Raw genomic sequence first — 18,403 nt, forward strand, 5'->3', positions numbered from 1 at the left:
ATTTCTTTTTATGGTTTGATCTTTTGAACGGAGATGCTGTGGTGCTGAAAGGTGCATTTCTCAATGCCTGGTCATGAAGCATCAATACAACCAGGTTGTTTGTGTTATGGAAATCCATTGATTTTGGTAGAATTATTCAAACTCAGAGTCTGCAATTTGTTATTATTAATGCTGTTATCCATATTGAAAGTCTTGTCTCTGATTAGGCTGTTGTGACAGTTGCCTCCTCCAAAGGCTAAAGGGCAGATGGTGCATGAGGCTGTCTGCTCCCTGGCCTTGGCACACGAGATTCCTTGCTCCAGGGGGTGTGTTTCTCTTGTGCCAGACAGCACATTTATTTATGCAGGCTTCACAGAATATGGTTCTTGCCTTAAGAGCGAATTTACATCATTTGCAGCACAGATACACTTTCAGGTCCTTTTGCAACATAGATACTCTGTTTCTACCCACAAACAAGTCCGAAGAAATTTCATTAATATATCAGTCTGACTTTAGTTAGATAAGAAGGCATCATTTACTTATTCAAGCAAATATTGATACAATTACTTTTTATTTATTTATGGTATCTTTGAGGCTATCCAGGTAATGACTAATGCAATGATATTGTGCTGACTTTAGCTATGCAATGCTATAACAAAGAGCATTTTTTCAGTGACGTGCAGTATTGCAATTTCTCTATGTACTTAGTGTTGGCCATAAAATAGAGACTTTTCCTTGTGGTAGATTAAGGAACATCTTTGATGTTTCCATTCAAAGAATATTGCTTTCATAAGGTGTGCATTAACAAGACAGTAGTGACACATTTTCATGACAAGGTTGCTGACTGAACAGATCATTAGAAAGAAAAGGATCAAAGCTACTTCCACATGTTATATTTCAGTGAGATGTAAGTACGTCACTGACAAAAAAGCGAAAGCAGCAAACATCACGTCAGGTAAAGCCCACTCTTCTTGTCTTCCTCTCCTCCTCATTTGCTTGTAGCAAATCACAATCTATTTGCATTTTGAAAGAGGCATGTTGGAATCTGCCTGCAAGAGTTAACATAACTCTGATAAGAGATTTATGAATACAGGCTGTCCTTTGTTACTAGTGGTCATGACAAATTACAGAATCACAAAATTAAGTATTTAGTTCTTAATGGCTCTCCACTTCTGTCTGGAATTGCTTTTTATTTTTTTTCTTTCCTGTAAAGACAAGGCATGCATTTAAAACCAAATGTATTTACGAAGCACAGAAAAAATACAGGTGGTTCAGCAAAACAGAAAGCTTCTACTGTTATTTTGCAAAATATTCCTAGTGACGCTGTAGTCCCAAGCACAAAATTCCCTTCAATTTAATTAGCATGTAAACCTATGGTTCTCCTTTTCTACCTGTATCAACTGATAGGAGATCCAATGATTTCTTCTAGGTATATGCAGCGTAAAACCTAGAGCCCAAGGGCAGGGAAGCTAAATTAGCTTGTAATAGCAAAGTATTCTGCAGGCAAGAGAGGTGCTTATGTTGCGATATAGTGTCTTTTGAATATGTTGGATTGTCATTACTCACATTCATCTTTCAGTGCTGATTAGATTCTTGTATACCTGAAAGAAAGTGAGGAAGAGCTGCCCTAAGTTAAATGTTACGCAGTAGGGTTGTAAGACATGTAGCCAAAGTGTTTCCCAAACTTTCTACAGATACTCCAACATATTTGAAAATTTTGACAGAAAAGAATAGGCAAGGGCAACGATGATTGATCCATGTTTTTAAGAAAAAAATTGAAGCCATATTTCCACCAGAGGCTTTAGACGGACATTGATATATTTATCAAGAAAAAAAAAACAAACACAAGCACAGCCTTTGCATCACTAACGTTGTAGCCTGGTGCCAGAATTTACAGCTGTAATGTAAGATTCATTGCCACTCTCTTTATTTATTGGAAAAATCTCTTGCAGCTGAGCAAAGGCATAAATATAAAATTAAATCACGAAAACTACTTCGAACTAGTGCTAAAGATACTCCTTAAACTCATGGGACCAGGACAACATCAAACTAATGCTGAAACACAATTGAGACAAACGGTTTTTATTTAGCCATTTATTATGCCAAACATCACTTTACAGTCAATATGTAAAACCACAGATTATTTGAGAGTATTTGTTATGTAAGCTCAACTAGGGTATTCGAAGACAGCATGTTCAATGAAGATACTTCCATGAATTTCTGTCCTTACGACGTCTCACTTTCGTGTCTCTGTAAAATTACTTTTATAGTGTGTTTTACTAGTGTATAATGCAAGGAAACTTTATATGCTCATGAAAAATGGCTTTATAAACTACTCTAGTCTGCCAGATGATTCTTAGAGTGCATAGATATGAGTATTAATGCTTGCAATATGTTGATAATATTTATCCTTTTAGGTCAGTACAGACTTCTGAAGTATTTACAGTCTGCAAAAATAGTGTCACAAGTACAGAATAATAGTTATTGAATATTATGGGTTTATAATACATACATATTTAAATATTTCTCATAAAAAATCTTCTTAACAGTGCTAGTCTTAAGTGCTGGACAACTTCAGAGATGTGTTATTTCAATTTAGACTTAATCATAAAAATCAGTACAAATTTTATGTAAAACATGCAAACATGTCTTCTTGCTCTAGTCCTGCTTGGTGCTATATGAATGTCCTGCACATGCTCGTGTGGTTGCACCTTTTGAACAGATACCACTTGGAATCACAGGACATGTCAAAGGCAACTCTCAGAGCTGAAATCAAACTGACTGTGGGACTGTGGGGTAGGGCTCATGTGGGCAAGAGGGTCTGATTCCAAACTCATTCCTGTGTGCAAGCTCCCTTGGGAAAGCTACTAAAGATGTTGCTGCCCACCATGAGCAAAGTGAAAAGGCAAAAAACCAACTGTGTGTTCTTCAGTCTGTCAATGAGGGAACTAGGGCCAGCTAGATTTCAGGGATTTTAAAATAGAGCAAACAACTTCTTCTGTGTATGTAAATGATACTGACTTCAACTTTTTGATGCCAAGATGTAAAATTTTCTCTACCACTTTAATCATTATGTTTGAGTACTTAAATCTGCTCAGTCTTGAGACAACGGAAGAGATAGAGATCTGCCCTTTCCCAGTCATGCTTGATTTCTTAAAGCCTTATTCAAGTCCTGCTAGATGCAGGCCCCACTGAAATTGAAAGAAAATGTTTATGCTGACTTCAGTGCTTTCTTTGTCACATCTGTAATTGCCACTTTACCAAAGACCTGACTATAATTGTCCTTACAATGTCTCTATTCTTGGGATATTGTCACATCCTTGTGTTACCTTACAAACCAATGGAGGACTTCTTGCTTTCTGTCTTAATACTTCTTGCGCTAAGACATCTTATGCTTATCTGAAGCATGAAACCATTCAGTGGAAATATCTTTCAGGGATATTCTGAGCTTTCCTGGAGCATGATGTACTGTGTGCTTTATAAAGAACAGAAGAGAATATGGTATAAAATAGATGAGAGTATACATGCTAGAAAGCAAAAGAGATGTGGAGAGATGAGAGTCGTGTAGATGAGAACCTGCATGATGGTTTTGCGATCAGTAGAGGTCTCGTACCTGGCTGAATAAGAGGAAAACAGGAGAGAGCAGAGGGTAGCACTGGCAGAAATCAGAGCTAGAGATATTGCCTTGATCACTCATGGCCATGGGAGGAGACACACGGAGGATCAGAGCTACTTTCTTGCTCTAAAAACCAGGCGAAAGAGGTCAAAAGACAAAACAGCCCCAAGAGCAATTGGTGCTAATGTGCTATTTTAGATCATGATGATCCTCATTTCTTATATAGTGACTTTTCATCTCTAGATCTCATAGCTCTTTATCTCAATTTTTCAGATTGCAAAACTGATTCATTACACTAGCAGCATTAGTATAATTAGTGCTGAGTATTCTCCAAGCTTCCTCTTCTTTAATCATCTGGGCTTTGAACCTGTAAATTGGAACTAAATCCCTATTTATCAAATAGCATAGATTTTAGCATCTGCAGAGGGTAGATTTTTGTTTATGTTGCTCTATCTTAAACTCAGATATTGTTGTAGAAGCTTTGGAAATGTGTCTGTGGGAGTGTATTGAAAATAGATAGACCAAGATTTGTCTGTCTCTCTCCTTTTTTTTTCAGTTTTTTTTTTTTTTTTTTTTTTTTTTTTTGTCACATTTGATCTCTTGGACATTAAGCATTTTGGAAGGAAAGGGAAAAAAAGAGCAGTACTGTGTGTGCTTCAATGTGTAGGTGGATTGAAATGTCTGGTTTTATCTATCCGGGATGCATAACAGTTATCACACGAAGTGAAGACAAATTGTGCAACTTAAAAATGACAAGGACAACGGAAAGGCCTTTGTTCTCATCTGCTAGACTTCATGTCAAGACCTTGTGTCACCAATATTTACTTTCAGAGAAAATTGATGAGATTTACTTGGAGACACCACAGTTTATATGGCTCGGTCTCTGGTCTGCTTTCCATGCCTCTTGGATTAGCATAGGAGGTTGCCTTAGTTTTCTTTTTCCTGTTCCTAGTAAACCGACCCAAGTATCTGTGAAACCTCAGGATTCCGTAGCTTGCACCACGCTCCTCTTACCTCTACCTTCAGCTCAGTACTGAGGAGCTTCTGTTGACTCCTAATAGCAGCAAGTTCTCTAGTTTGCTTTTACTAGATCTTGGTTATATTCTGGTAATTCTTCGATTTTTTAATTTTGTTTGATATAACAACTCATTCTTTATCTACAAATGTGGAAATAAAAGCATGGATGGCTTACTGAAGACTTTCAGAAATTGCCTACCATGCTTACAATGTTATTCAGAAACTGAATCTATATAAAAGAATTAAGGAGAGAATTTCAATGGCCAGTCAGGACAAGTTGGAATTGTCTCTAATCAACAGTTGACAGAAGAAAATATATGGAAGCAATATATGAATATTCTAAAAAAAATCTAAAAGATACAAAATCTAATGTAGAATACTGTTCATTCTGTGCTCCTTGTATTACCAAAGTCTAGTTGTGATGACATATCACACCTTCATAGTAGAGGAAAGAAGTGAACCACAGCTGTGATTAAATGATGTAAGTAAGGGAAGCAAGCAACTTGCTTCATCTTAAATGGTTCAGCAGCTCTAGGAGCTGATAACTCTTACCCTTTCTTTTGGGGCTTTTTAAATTTTCCCTCCTTAAAATGCTGTGAAAGTATTTACTAATTATGACGAATAGTTTTTTCTAGTTTCAGTTTCTCCTATATAAAAATCTTTTTTTGGCACACATATCATATAAATGTCTACTTAGTTCAATGATTTACTATTGATTGCTTTCATTAAGGCTATCCTATTACTCATTTGCTTCTAACTCTGGCATGTTTTTTCTGTGTTTAAATTTTTAATGTTCCAAGCTAATATAAAGATTTCAAGGTTTTAAGGATGCGTGCTCAGACTTATTATATTGCCCTAATAACTAGCAACAGAGCATGGACAGGTGCTGACAGCTCAGATGGAGACAGTCCCAGTGAGGAGAGGGCAGGGTTCCCCCACACCTCTTTAGGTCAGCGGAGAAAACATGGGATGTACATGTGCACATAAAGAGCCCAGAGGAGAAGACCAAATCAGGGGTCTGATTCCAGGCCATCGAAAGCTGGGAAACAGATACTCTTTTTTTTTTTTAAATTTATATATAAAAAGTTTTAAAATTGGAGTTTAACAATGATTTGCTGTAGTCTTTGCTACTTTGACAAGTTGATAGCAACAGGGAGCTTACTTTCAGCTTTTTCCTGCCCCAGTCTAATCATCATTCTCTGGGAAAGTCAGTGTAATTCCGTAATTCACCAGCTCCCAGCATGTTACCCATTACGTTATTTTTTTCCATTTTTACTCAAAATGAAAAGAAACATAACAAGAGGAAACCCTGGTTCTGTCCTGAACCACTGCTTAGGTAAACAACTTGCCTGAGATCTTTAATTGTTGATCATACTGTATTGGAATACGAAACATTTCGACTGTGCCAAAACCATTTCTTTTAGTTTATTAGAGTTTGTAAGTAATTATCTGCTACACAGAAGTGGTTGAGGACCTAGAGAGTAAGGGGAAGAGATGCTGGGTTGAAACAGTGGACTGTGGAAGCTTTTCTTCTTCTTCCCACCCTTCCCCACGTGCGGACTGACTCTCTTTGATCTGGTTCCAGTGCCAAACAGGTTTCTGACAGGGTTTTGAGGGATACCTGTATCCCTTTTGAGGGATACCATTTCTGAGGGTTTCCACAGACACGGTACTGTGAATCAGCTGCTGGCCTTATCTTGTTCAGCTATGCATTTCAAATTTATTTAAACTTTATTTAAATTAGGTGATTAAGTTATTATCGTGTTTCTGTCATTTAAGTTATGCTTAGTCTTTTTCCTTTGTGTGTGAAATATGTATATATATATATGTCTATGTATATAAAGAAATATGTATTTTTAGACATGGTTCATCTTCTTTATTTAGCATTTCAATATTCTATACGTTGCGTATTTAAATTGCATTAATAAAATGTTGAAGTTTAGTTTCAGTGATATTACTGAATAGGGTATGGTGCAGTAATTGTAATGTATGATATTTAGCAGCATTCACTGGAGATTTAGCATGTATAAATTTTTATTAGAAAAGTAATACTTGCCTGGCAAACAAGGTTATAGTGAGAAGGGAAAATTAATCTCTGGATTTACGGGATCTTTTTATTTTTTTAAAGGGAAAGTGTTTGTGTTTCCATTCCAAGTAGTGCTGGGTCCATGCTTGTCCTCGCCCATTTATTTGTACTCTATGTACCATCAACTGAATTCTTTGTTTCATGTTTTAATTAGACACAGGAAATACATGGTCCTCCTTCAGATTTGGTTCTGTTTTTCTTCATGTATACCTTCTCTATCTGAAGAAATTTTAGGTATAGTTATTTTCTTCAGGTCTTTTGAATCAAAGATATTCCTGTAATTAAAATCCACTAGTGGATTAAGAGGTTGGAGAAAGTCAGAAAGTTGAGGACAAAAATGTGTAATGTGTGTCAAGCTAATATAATTTTTTCCAGAGTTGATGGCTTTTTAGTCTAAGTTTTTAAAGTTCTTTTGTCTACATCAGTAGGGGAAGTCAGCAGGATTGAGTTCATATGTTGCGTGCTACCTCAACTAGGAAGATGTTTGTTATTGTTGTACATAAAAAGAGACTTGACACTGAAGAACCACAGAAATGAATGTTTTTTTTCTTTGTACACTGGACTGATATTCACATTGTGGTGATCTACAGTACATTTCACATATTAAAAGAAAACAAAACAAAAATATTGAACCTAAATTACACTCCTATAATACTTTCAACCTGATCTGACCCACACCCTAACTTCTTATTTATTTGGCATTTGAGACTCTGTACAAGTGCCAAAGAACCAAAGAACTCTGTACAAGTAACAAATTATCCACTTCTGTATAATGTGCTAAATTACACATATTGAATGGCCTTCATGACATTCTTGTGTGTTCGTCCCATCTCTTCACTGAGTCTAAGCAGTAGAATGCTGAACACAGTTGTTATTACCTCTATATTGATCTCTACAGGCTGGTGGCGCTTGAGTGGGAAGAAATCAGAAGGGAAACAGGATGTTCTTCAGTATCATTTGTGAAGTGGGAGCACAGGTAGAGTAATGACAGCAATAATACTCTTATCAGCCTGAGAAGGGGGCAAAAATAAGGAAACTATTGATTCTTTTAAACATTGTTAGAATCAGGAATGTATCACTTCCTTCTGAGAAATTAGCCATACTCCTCCCCTCCAATCCTTATTGGATTTTTATAATGAACTTTTATCAGATATCCTATTTTCTGCAAATCATCTGTAATAATATGGCACAAATTTCCTAACAGACAATAGTTTTCTCAGTAAAAAGGTTTATTAAATTCTTTATTTCGTTTTGAAAAGTAGCATTAGGCAGTCAAGTCAGAATTGCAAGAAAAGTGATATTTAAAATATGAGTAAAAAAAATGTTATTTGTATTCCCTGTTTCTTTGTCATAAAAATCATTCATCTTAAATATATGTTTAAATATTTCTCGGTTAGGATTTGATGTCAAAGACCATTAGAGGAGTAGCAAATTCTCAAGTTTAAGCAAAGATGTACACTGTAAACAACTGGGCAATCAGCAACCTTGAGAGAATATGAAGGTGGCAAAATTCAGATTTGAGACATCTTTTGTTAATTAATTATTTGAAAGAATGTGATGCTCTGATTTGTATCGTACTGGTGAACACTGGAGTAGAAATACAATGCAGTATCAATTATTTAAATACTTCTTGTAAGACAAAAGGCTCAGGAATTTCATCCTTAGACATTGCAGTGTTTGTATATCAATATACCAAAGCTTCTGTGTTTTTACATCCTGATGTCTCCTCACAGTCACTCTTACCACTGATCTGAGGAACACCTCTACCTTAAAGGCAGATATTAAAAAAAAAAAAATAATCTTTGCACAACTCTTAACATCTGTTTCACAGTTTCTTGGAAGATTTAGCATATTTTCTTATGGAATCAGAGAGCTCATTTTCTCTGAAAATGACGTAAGTTATTATTTTTTGGGGGTTTGAATCTCTCCCTGATGATTTCATTGAAAAGTGTTCTTTTCTAGTGTTTTTATCAATAATATCTTGCACTTCATATTAAATATAATTGTATTTTTAGAGAATAAATCTTTTTAGATGAAGGCTTCAAGTTTCAACTAAAGGCTTTAAATTTAAATTAAATAAGAAATTGACTGATTGGCCTGTGTTACACAGTACCAGAGAAGCCTTGTTCATAATTAAAAAAAAAACAAAAAGACACACAACTTGAATAAGGAGTTAATCTTTCTCTGTACTACCAGATGTGATAATGCATAGATGGGTATCAGTTCCTTGAGAAGTTTCACCATACAAAAGTTGTTCTGCCTCTAATTCCAGTAGTGGTGGGAGATGCAGAGACAGACTCAGTGTTTTATCACCTGCTCAGTGTAAGGTTTGTGCATAGGAAGATGATCAATATGTGTTAGCTACTTTTCTGTAAACTCTGCAAAGACTCACAGAATGGTAAACATTGGAAGGGACATCTGATCCAACCTTCTCCTCAAGCAGGGCCACCCAAAGCAAACTGTCCAGGGGCATTTTAAGTCAGTTTCTGAAGACATCCAAAGGTTGTTAAGATGGTCCCAAACCTCCTCTTTTCCAGGCTGAACAATCCCACCTTTCACAGCCTCTCCTCACCTAAGAGGTTCTCATGTCCTTTGATCATCTTGGTACTCCATCACTAGATTTGCTCCAGTATGTCTAGGTTTCTCTTGTAATTGGTTATCAGTATAAGAATTGGAGCTGTTACCTGGGGTGTGACTTCACCAATGCTGAGCAGAGGAAAAGAATCAATTCTCTTGACCTGCTGGTGATGCTTCGCTAAACACAGCCAAACCTTCATTCTGGCAAGGGCACATTACTGATTTGTGTTCAACTTTGTGTTTACCAAGACTCCTAGATTCTTTACAGCAGAGCTACAGAAAAAGTCCTGTCATTTTTATCAAATGTAACCAGACAAAGATGATTATGATGTTTCTCTGCTTGTGATTAATAATTTTTGAATTCCTTTTCATCTACTGCAGTGTTAAAGAGATTGACTGTAGTTTAGTAGTTTTCCCATTTACCTAGGGAGTGGGGGACTGAAGCAAGTGGGGTTGTTAGCAATTAATACCTTTGGCTATTTTTCTTCTATATGGTGAAATATTTCTGCTTAGCTACTGAAACTCCATTTTTCAGACCTTTTGGGATAGACATCAGAACACTGTGAACTATTCTGCTCAAAATAACAGCATAAACAATAGCAGAGGAAAGGACAGCACTGGAAAGAATGACATCAGAGGGATTTATTTTCAACCTACGTCTTTTAAATCATTTTTACAGTTCTCCAAATAATTCTGACTTCATATACATATAAATAATCACAAAGTATGCGATGTTTTACCAAAGGCACATGGTCCTATTTTTAAAGTAGTGTATAATTCTATGAGAAAACACTGAAATAGGATCAGACATTAATTTTTAAAGCTCTGTTCTGTATATTGTCATTTTTGAAGAAAACTAAAGAGACTTTTAGCTGAACTGATTTCACCTATACACTAGATCAGTACTTGTGATTAGTTTCAGTGTGAACAACAGAAGGTACTTTTTCCCATGAATTGCTTAAGTATCAGCTCAAATTGACTGTTTGTCATGCATTTATTACAAAGAATACTTGGTGACATATATAAATATACTGCATTCTCTCAGTGCCTTACAGCATTTCATTATTTCAATTTTTTAAGTTCTGTTTGCAATGAGAATTCTGCAAATGATGAATTCAGCTTGGTTTCTTAATTGCCATGGCATCAAGAACTTCTTTCCCTCAAGCTACTGAAGGTATGTTTATTCTTTAACAAAGTAGAGAAATCAGAAAAACTAAACAACAGATACAATTTTCCTTGAAACTTTCTCTGGTCTCACATCTTTTACTCTATACTCATGTTTCAAAGGGTTAAAACAATTGCTTTATCTATGTGATTCCTGTTCCAGAGGGTAATATATAGGTTGGATATATCAATCCAAGCACTCAAAGAATAAAACAGATAAGAAATAGATATGAGGATGCAGATACTGAGAAAATGTGTAGATTCTGGATAATGATTCAAATACTGTGGTAGGATTCAAAGTCCCAGAGTGGTAAAATATAAACCATGCCACTTAGATTTAAATCTGTATTTGTGCATCATAGTAAATTTCATTCTAGGCTTCCCTAGGACTCAGGCTTATGTTAAATGTTTTACTGAACTGAGATGGTAATAGTGACATAGGAAATTACAGCTGATTAATTGTAATATTGTTGACAGGACATACTGATGCAATATTCTTGCGGTAGATGAGTTAGGGCAGCCAATTTATGAAATGTAATGAACCTGTAAGATCTTGTGCAACATACACAGTTTTGTGTAACTGGAACAGCAGATTCTTTGTCCTCACTGCTAAGAAGCATGTAAGGTTCTAGAAAATACTTGCCTTTGACCAGCAAATCCCCAGTACAAGAACAGCGATTCTGTGTAATTCTTGTTCTGGAGTATTTGGGCAGTGGTTATCTGACCTTTTTCACCAAATTGTTTTAGGGATCCTCATGCAAGAATTTAATCACTTTATCCTTTGCTTGGTTTTGTTATTCTTTCTTTGGTTTGTGCTAGGTGTTAGAAATGTCAAGTGAGCTTATCTTTCTCAAGCTAATCTTTGGGTCCTCAAGCTAAGTAACAACTGCTGCTTTAAACTATTTCTAAGTGGATTTGACCTTAAGGTTTACTCACACCAAAGAGGAAAGAGTTGAAAATATGAATGAAGTAATGAGTAAACCACTGTTCCAGAAAAGCTATCTGTCATTTTTAATTTAAACAGATTTTTCAAATGTGAACTTTACAAAATAGACATGGTAGATTGAAGGGGAAGTAATCTCCAGCCACAAAGGGCAGTGCTGGCAGAAAAGTGACCTCTGCATATGGATGGGGGAAAGGTTGAACGAAGATCACTAGTCCAAAAAGCCAAAATTAGCATGAGAAACAGGGAAAATGTAATGCCAGGAGATTATAATGTTTAAAGTAATACATAATTTCGATTGATGGCTTCTTATGTTGGAAGTAATGTGATTGTAGATATTCATTATATAGACACGTGCAGCTCTTGAGAGAAGTGGTAACTTAACGGCCTGCCCTATGCCTCACCAAGTTGTTTAGTTCTCAGGTGGCTTTCTAAGGTATCTGTAAGCAACCTAGCTAGTGTTGAAGAGGAAAAGCCATTTAACTTCCATCTTGTATCCACCAATCTCTATAGAAATATAAGGATGTTCCTTCATTTTGTATATTCCTGGATAAGCACTATGTTGCCCATCTCAAACATTTTCTGTTTAGTGTATGACATGACAGAGAATCAGTAAACACTGCAAAATGAGAGAAATAAGCATCTTGTCTTGGGGCATACACATAATCTCACAATTTTAAAATATTTTCATATGAATGTGTTACCTGATGTTTATTGAAAATGGTTTTTCTCTAGCTAGTCTATTCTGCAGGACTGCAGTTCTCACATGGAGTTGAGAGCTGGATCTGGAACCTGTGTCACTTGTGGGTTGTCACGTCAGGCAGAGTTGTGCTTCTGCCTCACGGTGCAGATGTGATGAGCCAGTTGTCCAGTGGCATCACGTGTGTGAGAACCACAGCAGGAAATGGTATAATTCATGAAGGAATTGATAAGGATTATAACTAACGTGAGGTGCCAACTAGTGATTAGCTGTTGTAAAAGCTAGGGTGAATACAAAGACTGAGAAGTGCCAGCTGCATGTATCTCTTATTTTAGCACAGATGAAACTTTCAAGTATGCGTTTGGAACTATTATGTCCCAGGGAAATCTACAGATGTCAAGGCACTTGTCTCTCAGAGGTGTGTTCCTGAATGTAATATACAACTGGTTCTTACTTTTGCAAAAGAACTAGAGAAATTTTAGCTACTGATCTTCATGATTTGGCCCCTCATCTTTTTATTCATACATAATCAATTGCTACAAGTCTCTGAACCTGACAGAACTGAGTCATTTATAAAAATATAAATAGGAAAAGGCTGTTTTTAAAGTTTCCATTTTCTTGTCCATAAGGCATGTAAAATCAACACATCTGCAGAAATGCAAATAGCTTACATGTGAGAACAAGCTGAAATTTAGCATTCTCAGGCAAATTACATTTATCCATCAGCATCCATAAACTGTCTCATCAACACATCTAGGCACTGCTATTTTTGAAAAACCTATTTTCTCACTTGTTGAATGTTTGAATCTGAACTTTTTTTTTTTTTCCTCAAAAATTACTTCTTAGATTGACAGATTTGCATTTGAAATAAAGCAAGCATAAAAACTCCACACTGCTATGCATGGAATGTAATGAGCCACATATTTTCTGTATGAAAACTTTGAACATATAAAAATGAAAGTTTTTTGTTAGGTGGCATATGAACTTTGTATAATCAATAGATATCAAGATGTTATAATCACAATATAATTGTATAATCAACAGATATCAAGATGTTATAATCACAATATAATCAAGAGAATTAGGCAAAGTAGACAACGATCACAAGAAGAGAATAAGTGGAAGAGCTTACCCTTCAGCTGAGCTCACCAGAAAACACCAAGAGAGGTGATCTCCAGACGAGATCGTTCCTCTCTGGTAGCCAGCTCTTAAATAGGTCTAGGAGGGGTGGAGTCTGGCTCCATCCCTTCCGGCAGCACAGGTGAATTGCCTTCAGCTGTGCTCCTCTGGCTGACTCATGGCTCGCCTCAGGTGATCAATCAGAGGTTCAGGCCGTGACTCAGTTCCCATACAAACTTATATTAACTGATAGTTGTACATTTTTAAACACTTTGTAGACATTTTACTGCTGTTATCTTTTGTCCCGTACTATAAACAAGATTTAGGATAGGAAATGATTATAGATCTATATTTAGTATTGAATTAATCATAGGCAAAACTGTGCTGTGTCCATGCTGCAGTGAATGACCTGAACTAGGGTCTGGCCTCTGACTTTTGTTTTATTAACCTTCTAGGAGGAAATTTGGTCACCACAATTCAGTTGTTGCCATGGCCTGGCTTCAGCATGCATAGGGGCTGCTCCAAAAGTCATGCCTCCTGTTTTATTATGTTGGCCCATGATATCAGAGGCAGATGTCAATAGTGTGGCAGTAGAGGTTGAACCTTCCCACTAATACTCCGTTACATTTTGTTGCTGAGCAACAGATGGCAGCAGAGGGGCAGTCTGACAATCTGGCATGGAAGTGTGTATGAAACAAAGGGGTGGAATCGAATTCTGTGGATCAACATGCCCAGTACCACCTGCATGAAAATTGTCTAGAACAAGAAAAGCATATGAAACACAGAGCTAGCACCTGAGCACTGAAGGATGACCAGATTTTCTGATCTCTATATGCTTCCAGTTTCTTTTGCTGTTTTTATTATTTTACTTATTTCACTGACAAATGTACTCTGAGTTCACAAGAGTTCCATTATTGAAGGCAAAAGTGAACAGATCTGGTATTTCTTACCTTTCTTAAGAAAAAATACTGGCAAGCAAGTAGCAAAACATAACAAAGAGAAAGAAAAAAGACCCAAAAAAACTAATTAAACTTACCTGAAATTTAAAGACAATTCAAATATGTAGTAGTATGTATGTATCACCACATATTAAGGTTGCATACGAAATATGTTAGAAATTAATAATGAATATTTCACATTTAGAAAAAATTATATAGTTATACAGTACACACATTTTATTTCATGTTGTTTTTATAATTAGCTGTTCTGTTCCTGATAATAACTTCCTTTTCTTTTTTACAGATGTTCATATATCTTCTATAATCAGCCAATGTACATATTTGTCTTACAGACAAATGCATTTTATGTTATGTACTGCATCACTGAAGGGCTTCCAAAAATTAATTTATATGTCTAGTCTTTACAGATCAACAGAACACCGCTATAAATCTTATGCCCTAGAAAGCTTTTTTTTTCTTTTTTTTTCCTTTTTTTTTTTTTTTTTTTTTAAATAGAGTTAAATTCTCATTCTGATGTTCTGTAATCAGCTTTGTAATCAGAAACACTGTGGATATTTATTTGTTTAAAATATTAGCTTACTAAAAATTCAAACCACTATTTATAAGCATCAGAAAGGAATCTGCATATTTGAAATCATTAAAAGATTGATGAATGGAAAAATCCTGTTAAATTAATTTCTTTACAACAGCCTTTACAATTAAGCCATGAATGAATACTTGTAAAAATGTTATGCCTTACTCTCTTACACTAACTGAGATGGATTTCAGTTTACAACACCATATTTTCCTCTCCTTTAATGGCATATACGTGTGGGTCAATTATAAGAAACCATAAACACAAGCCTTGAAGTACACGAAGATAGGATCTGATGTGTATTTTCTGGCTGCCTTTTGTTGTAGCAGTGAATGAAGTAGAAGTAACCACACAGAGCAAATATTGGTTTTGTACAGATGTGAACACCTCTGCATTTACCATGGTAAATTAGCCACCTGGTAAGGTTGAAGAAGGTACCTGGAGAAGAATGAAAATCCTTTTAATCAACAGTGCTAGGGACCTCTCCCATCTGCCAACAAAATTCATTCTGGTTGGATATAGCTGACCGCATAGCAGTATCTAATCTGAAGCAGGTAACTCACAAACTTTATTTAGCACAACTTGGTGCCTTGCTTAGTTAATTACAATCTGCATCATTTCTCTGGGATTTTTCAAAATGTCTAACCTAATTTTACTTCACTAGGATTTAAATCCTTCTAATTCTTTTTTTTTTTTTTTTTGTCAACTATAGACATAGATAATTGTTTCCTTCTTTCTTTAGATGTGCCTTATATAATCTTGTGTGTCATCTGTCTTCCTCACTGTTTACATTCTTAATCTCAATTAAATGACTCTATACTCCATCTTTGGAGACTTTCAAGGTGAGGCTGGAGAAGGCCGTGGGCAGCCTGATCTAGCTGTGGTGTCCCTGTTCATTGCAGGGGAGTTGGATTAGACATCCTTCATAGGTCCCTTCTTACTCTAAGAATTCTACGATTCTATATGAGGAGTGATAAAGAAAGAGTCTGTTCTTTCTCTGTGTGAGAAATGTGTAAAACATTCATAGAAATTGTCAATATTGAGGAAAAAGTGCAAAATGAAACATAACATAACTACATAAGATTGAGGATGCATGCCTACACTCGCTTCTTTCCATAAGGTGGGAACACCAAATAATCTGCCGAGGAGACTGTATGCTGCATACATACACTAAAAACCTGGCTAAATTATCATGATTGAATACGCACAAACTAAGCCTACATCTGTTAATTGATTTAATTTTGTTTTTTTAATGCAAAAAACAGTTTTTCTTGTTAGAGTATGGGATAAACTACAGATGAATATTTTGATGTTGTTTTATGGTACGTACAAGAAGAATGTATGTGCAGCAGATATTTCTCTCACCAAAAGTTAAGCCAGTTGAAAAGTCAGTGTTAAAACAAATCTTATTATTGTTTTCAGCTAGTGATTACAGTATCTGTACAAAAGTAGGCATGCCTTTAGGCTTATTCTTGAAGTGTATCTACTGGCATATGGATTAATAAAACAAACATTTGATAGTTTGGAGCAAGACCAGCATCCAAAATAGGCTCTAAATGACAAACAAATTGGAGTAGGCACTTAACATCCAGAATGAGCCAAAGTATACTGAATTTAGATAGTAAATGCACAAAATTATTATGTATGGGAACATCTTTCTGAGCTGAAAGTACCTGGAAGGAGGAATAGTATCAGGGATGTATCATATGTTTGCTCTGTTCTTACTTGTCGTTTGACAGATATCTTCATGTACCTGCTGCTGGAGGAAGACTTGAGATACCTGACCAAGTACTGTTTGGCATTTGTATATTTTTAGTTGGCATTCAAGGGAGGATATTGCCCACTACCTTCCATCATTCCTCTCCTTGATTTACTTCAGCAGCTATTTTGGAATAATTGTAATGCCAATTCTGGGTTAAATCACATGGAAATATTTTAACTATCTGAAATTGCCATGCTCATTTTACCTCAGCATTCTCAATGTTTTGTGGTGCTTCTGCAACCACAGTCATCCAGCTCTGTTTAGCCTGGAAAAGTTATGAGTAAAATAGCTGAAGGTCATATGGCTACTATCCATGCATGGCTTAATCCTTTATCAGAACAGAAAATATCAGAAGTGAATTGCAAAGAAGGTTAAAATCTTATGCGTAGAAAAGTTTTGATGTTAGCCGATCTGGAAACAACCAGAACTGAGTGAAATATCTGCAGTGAAATGAACATGATAATCTCTTTGCTTACTTACTCTGAACTGGTGGAAGTGCTGTATGCTGAAAGCATTATTCAAATCAATGTTCATTTAATCTAATCTGATATCTAGGTGTGATTCTGTCTAGAGTCTAAGGAGATTAATGAAACTTTTATTTGTCTAAAACTGGCATAGTCAAAACCAGGTTTATTATGACTTACATTTTATGGTAGTATAAATACCCAAGCCCAATAAAGTCCACCCTTCGTGCAGTCTATCTTCTGAGTGCACTGAAGTGATATTCTGACCCTGAAATAAAATAGCTAACAAACATTCCAGTTTGACTCCACATGGAATTAAAATTAAGGAGATAAATTTATTTTGAGAGAAAGACTGAGCAGATAACCACAACAGCTGTAAAACAGGCAGCAAATGGTAGAATGGCCAGACCGTCCATTGTCTTAAAATAAATAAATAAATAAATAAATGGCCTCTCATCATGAAAAAAGGCTTAAATTGAAGGAACTGCAGCCTAGTCAGCCTCACTTTGGGCTCGAGGAATTTATGAAGTGAGTCATCCGTGAACATACTTCTCAGCACATGAAAGAGAAAGTGGCTAGGAAGAGGCAGCATGGATTTAGCAAGGGTAAATCTTGCCTGACCTTGATATTTCTGTGATAAAATGACTAGATTAGCGGGCAAAGGAGAATAGTGAATGCCATTTACCTCATCTTTAGCAAAGCTAAACTGAAATGTAGTTCCAGAAAGTAGCAAGAACTTCTTAAAGAAAGTTTTAGTGCCGTTAGTCTCTGCTAAGCCATTCTGGGGAAAAAAATCCAACAGCACAGTATGGGATCTAGTAAGCCAAAAGCAAGTATAAATCATCTCTCAATCTAATAAGGAAACATTAGTGCACCTTACGAAATTGCCTGTATATCTCATGGCTGGAATAAGTTTTTTCATTTTGTCGCTGTTACCATAATCATAATTTGTGCATGTCAGATGCACAAATTCAGTGATGATCTAGAAAAATCTGAGTCAGTTCTATTAGTGTGTCATATGGAAACATATGTGCGTATATATATAAGTATGTATACATCTGTGATGCACGTATTGTTCAGTAATAAATTTGTGTTATAAGCAATAAAAAGCAATACTGAGACCAATGTAATGATGCTTTTTGGTAGTTTAAACATCAATTTCCTATGCATAATTGATAGTGGTGACAATTATTAATTTGCTTTAGTAAGCCTGAAGAATTGAAGCCATGCAACTGATCTGAATTCTAACATTTCTTTCAATTTTTAAGAAAGATACACTAATTGTACATGTCCATTTTGGTGGTGACTAGATACAGTGGTGATAGATTCTTCAGAAGTGCTGAGAGAGAGATAAAGTTAGGCTAAACTGATGTATTTCATATTATGAGCAGCTGTACGAGCCCTAAATACCATACCCAAGTGATTAATTTCTGAATGGTGGTG

General features: G+C 35.9%; 2 long non-coding RNA genes across 3 annotated transcripts in view; one reads left to right on the forward strand and one right to left on the reverse strand.

The window, feature by feature from the left end:
- Positions 1-18,403, forward strand: part of LOC128080175 (uncharacterized) — a 98,680-nt gene that overhangs the window by 32,474 nt on the left and 47,803 nt on the right. The window lies entirely within an intron of this gene.
- Positions 532-13,279, reverse strand: LOC128080174 (uncharacterized). The gene is made up of 3 exons (XR_008206525.1): positions 13,215-13,279; positions 1,546-1,580; positions 532-1,184 (listed from the first exon to the last, which is right to left on the reverse strand). It is a non-coding gene; the product is annotated as an uncharacterized LOC128080174 (long non-coding RNA).

This window comes from Tympanuchus pallidicinctus, unplaced genomic scaffold, assembly GCF_026119805.1.
Source record: "Tympanuchus pallidicinctus isolate F22 unplaced genomic scaffold, pur_lepc_1.0 scaffold2, whole genome shotgun sequence".
Classification (NCBI taxonomy): Eukaryota; Metazoa; Chordata; class Aves; order Galliformes; family Phasianidae; genus Tympanuchus; species Tympanuchus pallidicinctus.